Source organism: Pteropus vampyrus, unplaced genomic scaffold, assembly GCF_000151845.1.
Source record: "Pteropus vampyrus isolate Shadow unplaced genomic scaffold, Pvam_2.0 Scaffold14, whole genome shotgun sequence".
NCBI classification, from domain to species: domain Eukaryota; kingdom Metazoa; phylum Chordata; class Mammalia; order Chiroptera; family Pteropodidae; genus Pteropus; species Pteropus vampyrus.
This window is the reverse complement of record NW_011888795.1, coordinates 4302263-4307668: the sequence shown is the minus strand read 5'-3', so window position 1 is coordinate 4307668 and position 5406 is coordinate 4302263.

Sequence of the window (5406 nt, the reverse complement as noted above, 5' to 3'; positions counted from 1 at the left end):
AGTTCTTGCATATCAGTTTCATTTACTGTATGTCGTTTTGTGTCCAAACTCCAAAGAACTATTCCAGCAATGTTTTAGGACCGTCTCTAGATATTCTTGTCATAATGTTAAAACCTGAATCATGGGGGAGTTCTTTTATATCTATAAACATTCCTTATTCTGCCTTATATTCAACACGTCCACCCTGGGCCAACATTCTCAAGAGTTCCTCTCTTATATGTTCTCCTGGTTCCCTCTGTACAGTTAATCTAGAACTTGAAATAGCTTTGGTAATAAAGCTATCTACTGTCTGAGCAGACACTATTTTTTGCATAGCCTATGTTATCTACTTTTTCTTTCATATCTGTTAATATTTGTCTTGTATATTTAGGTGTTCCATTGTTGAGTGCACATTAATTTACAATTGCTATATACTTTTATTGAATTGATCTTTTTCATTATATAATGACTTTATTTCTTATGACAGTTTTTCAATTAAAGTATATTATCTGATATAAATATAGCCACCGCTACTCTCTTTTGGTTACCATTTGCATGGTTACCATCTTTTTCCTTCTCTTTAATTTTAGCTTGTATGTGTCCTTAAAGCCAAAATGAGTCTCTCATAGGCAGCATGTTATTGGATCTTTTTTTCTCAATTTACATGTATTAATATTGTATATACATTAACAAATTATTGTAGCTATAGTTATTTTTAGTACTTTTGTCTTTTAATTTGTATGCTATAGTTAAAAGTATTTTGTGTACCACCATTATATTAGAGTATTCTAAATTTGACTATATGCTTACCTGTACCAGGGAGTTTTATACTTTCATATGTTTTCCATTTCTAATTAACATCCATGTATTTCAACTTGAAAGTCTCCCTTTTGCATTATTTGTAAGACAAGCCTGGTGGTGATGAATTCCCTCAGCTTTTGTTTGTCTGAGAAAGACTTTATCTCTTCTTCATTTTGAAAGATGCTTTTCCTGGATATGATATTCTTGATGTGTAGGGTCATTGGTTTTTTTTGTTGTTATTGTTATTTGGTTTTGGTTTTCCCCCCAACATGTTGAATATATCATTCACTCTCTCCTGGCCTGCAAGGTTTCTGCTGAGAAGTGACCTGATAGCCTTATGGGTTTTCCCTTGTATGTAATGAGTTACTCTTCTTTTGCTGCTTTCAAAATTCTTTTTGTGACTTTTGACAATGTGATTATAATGTGTCGTGTTGTAATCTACTTTGGATTGATCCTTTTTGGAGACTTTGCAGCTTCATTAATCTGGATGTTCGTATCTCTCTCCAGATTTGGAAAAAAATCAGCCATTATTTCTTCAAATAAGCTTTCTGCCCCTTTCTCCCTCTCTTCTCCTTTTAGGTCTCCCATATATGTGTATTAGTTCCATTGATGGTATTCCGTAAATCCAGTGAGATTTTTTTCACTCTTTTTTATTATTTTTTCTTATTCAACTCTGGTTAATAATTCCAAATGACCTTTCTTAAAGTTCACCAATTCCTTTTTCTGCTTGATAGAAGCTAATGTTGATACTATTACATTTTTAAATTTCATTTACTGTATTCTTTAGATCCAAAATTTGCTTGATTCTTTTTATGACTTCTATCTCTTTGTTAAGCTTCCAGTTTTGTTCATGTATTATTTTTCTGATTTTGTTGAGTTGTTTATCTGTATTCTTTGTAGCTTGCTGAGCTAACTTAAAACCATTATTTTGTATTTTTTTATCAGCCAATTTGTAGATCTCCATTTTTGGGGGATTGGTTACCAGAAACCTTTCGTGTTCATTTGGTAGTGTCATGTTTCCTTGTTTTTTTGATGTTCCTTGAAGTCTTGCATTGTTGTCTTTGCATTTGAAGATGCAGTCACCTTCTGCCAGTTAGGCAGATAATAGGAACTGTGTCCCTTTGTTGAGTTTACCCTAGCTGTTGTAAATCCCCATCCATTTTTCCCCTGGTCTCAGCTACCCCTAGTCTCTTCAGCTATACTGATCTCCTATGTGTTCTGAGTGGAGCAATAAAAAGTGGTTCTCTTGGGCAGTCCCCCCGAGGGCTAGAGAAGCTAGGCACTGACTATGTTCTCACTTTCCCCCATGAGAGAAATCACAGGCCAAAAGTTTTCTCTTGGCACTGAGCTGCTTTGGAGGAAGAATGATACAGATGATATGAAATTTTTCTTATCTTCATCAGTGCATCTTTTCCTGGACTTTTTGCTCTATAAGGGTGTGGGGGTCGCTCTACTGGATTTCTGGGCCCTCACCAAGTTACTCTCATGTGTGATATTTTAGAACTTAAATGCTTAATCAATTAAGACCCCCATATAAGGTGAGCTATACCAGCAAATTAAAAAGGAACCCTCATACACTGATGGTGGGAAAGTAAATTGGCGTAGCCACTATGGAAAACAGTATAGAGGTTCCTCAAAAACTAAGAATAGAATTACTATATCTAAGAGGGACCCAGTAATCTCTATTCTGGATATCTACCCCCAAAGTTTGAAGACATTTAGCCATAAAAAAATGCACCCCAGTGTTCATTACAGCATTATTCATGGTGGGCGAGACATGGAAACAAACAAAGTGTCTATCGGTAGATTGGATAAAGAAGATGTGGTACCTATATAGAACAGAATATTACTCAGCCATAAGAAAAAAATGAAATACTGCCATTTGTGACCACATGAATGGATCTTGAGATTATTATGCTAAACTAAATAAGTCAGGCAGAAGAGTTGAGAACCATATGATTTTACTCATATGTGGGATATAAAACTGAAAGCAACAAATGAACAGAACAAATAAACAGAGACTCATGGACACAGACGCAGTCTAGTGGATACCAGAGGGAAAGGGGGGATGGGAGAATTAGATAAAAGTAAAGGGGGTCAAATATATGATGACAGAAGGAAATTTAACTTTGGGTGGTGAAAACAATGCAATATACGTATGACATATTATTGAATTGTACACTTGAAACCTATATAATTTTATTAACCAATGTCATCCCAGCACATTTAATTAAAAAAAAAAAAAACATACATTCTAAATTGTTCCAATAGAATGGCATTATATATTATTTGAAACATTTTACTATTTGTAATTTGGATATTAAATTATAGAAGCAGGTGAAAATATTTCATCAGTTGGAAAAACAAAACAATCTCAGAGTTTCAAAATTGCTTTCCCTGTCATATATCATAAACTAAAAAAAAAAAAAAAATCAAAACAGTTTTCTAATAGTTTTTAGCTAGAGTTAGGAGGGTGATTCATTTAGGACATTTACAAGGCATCTTACATTTTAAAGGTATAGAAAATTCAATTTCATGGATACTATTTTGTTGCTTAAAATTTAGCTATTTCTGAGGGTCAAAAAAGTCAAAGTCTTAAAGAACAACTTGATCCTTGGGCTTTCTTTTTGATGTTGCTTGTTTGGAATGCAAACAAGGTCTCGGATTACTTTTGAATCGGATTACTTTTGAACCAGCTCATAGCAATTTCACAACCTCCTGCTCTGGCATGGTTTTATTAGATATAAGCTACTCATCCAACTAATCACCTAAGAATTATTCCTGAAATGTGTTTCAGGATATTGAGTGTAAACTTTAAAAGATTTAAAACCCCCTGAAAATTCTAAAATCAAGGAATATTTGTCAAACTCTTGCTCTCCTTAGAGATGCAGCATTTAGGGGGTCTCTTGAGGAAAAACCTTATTTTTCCCTCATTTCTTTAAAATGCAGTTTGGAAAATATGTGCTTTAAAAATTTTTACTTGGAAGGAATTTTAAATGTACCATGACCTGCAAAAATAAAAAATAGCAAAATGAGCATTTACATAAAATTTTACCTATATTCATCTATCATTAACATTTTACCCCATTTGCTTAATGATCCTTTCTCTCTCTCCCTCCCTCCCTCCCTCTCTTTCTCCTGTCTACCTTTCTTGAAAAGGGGCTTTATTTTCCTGCTCAAGCTGACCATATGTATTACTGTAGAAGTAACAAAAGGAGGCAGGGGCCTTTTTAGTGAAAACAAACATGATCTTGCAAGACAATCGCCTCTGGCGTCTTTACAGGAACTCAAGGAAATGAGAGGCATCTTTTCTGTTACAGGGAAAGGAAACTGCCTCTGCTGGGCCTGAGGACTCAGAATAACCCAGAGGTTCAAGGTTCTAAGCTCATTCAGTCGTCTCCATTGCAGACCTCTAGTCTCATTCTTTTTCTATTAGCATCTTGTCTTTGGCATAATACACCTATCAAGGTTATAAAATTAGTTGCTACCTTTATAACTAAATCTTGGGCCTCTGCCTTGTAGCTACAGGAGATGAAGGTCTTTTTAAATGTTGCCATGGAGGACTTCTTATTTTCAAAGTGTAATTACTTGGATCTGTCACTTTATTTTTTAAAGCTTTTGAAGCTGTAAATAAAAGCCAGTTGAATCATCATCTTTAGAATTACTATTGCCCCTATGTGATTTCTTTACATTTTTTTTGCAATTACAGTTGACATTTAATATTATTTTACATTAGTTTCAGGTGTACAACATAGTGGTTAGACATGTTTATAATTTACAAAGCGATCCACTTAATTAATCTAGTACCCAGCTGGTACTATACATAACTCTTACAATAATATTAACTATGTTTCTTATACTGTACTTTATATCCCCATGGCTATTTTGTAACTACCAATTTGAACTTCTTAACCCTTTCACCATTTTCACCCAGCCCTCCAATTCCCCTTCCATCTGGCAACCATCAGTTTGTTCTCTGTATCTATGAGTTTATTTCTGTTTTGTTTATTTTATTCTTTAGATTCCACATATGCGAGGTCATATGGTATTTGTCTTTCTCTTTCTGACTTATTTCACTTAGCATAATACTCTCCAGGTCCATCCAGGTTGTCACAAATTTTAAGGTTTCATTATTTTTATGCCTGACTGATATTCCATTGTGTATATGTACCATCTCTTCTTTATCAAACCGTCTATTTGTGGACACTAGTTTGCTTTCATATCTTCACTATTGTTAACAATGCTGCGATGAACATAGGGGTGCATATATCTTTTCAAATTAGTGTTTTGAATTTCTTCAGATAAGTATCCGGAAGTGGAATTGCTGAGTCATAAAGCAGTTTGATTTTTAATTTTTTAAGACCCTTCTATAGTGGCCACTGATACAATTCAACACCAAAAAACCCCCAAAAAATCCAATTAAAAAAAGATCAGAGGACCCGAATAGATATTTCTCCAAAGAGAACATACAGATGGCCAATAGACGTATGAAAAGATGCTCAATGTCACTAATCATTAGAAAAATGTGAATTAAAACCACAGTGAGATGTCACACCTGTCAGAATGGCTATCATCAATAAATCAACAAATAGTTGTTGGCAAGGGTGGAGAGGAAAGGGAACCCTC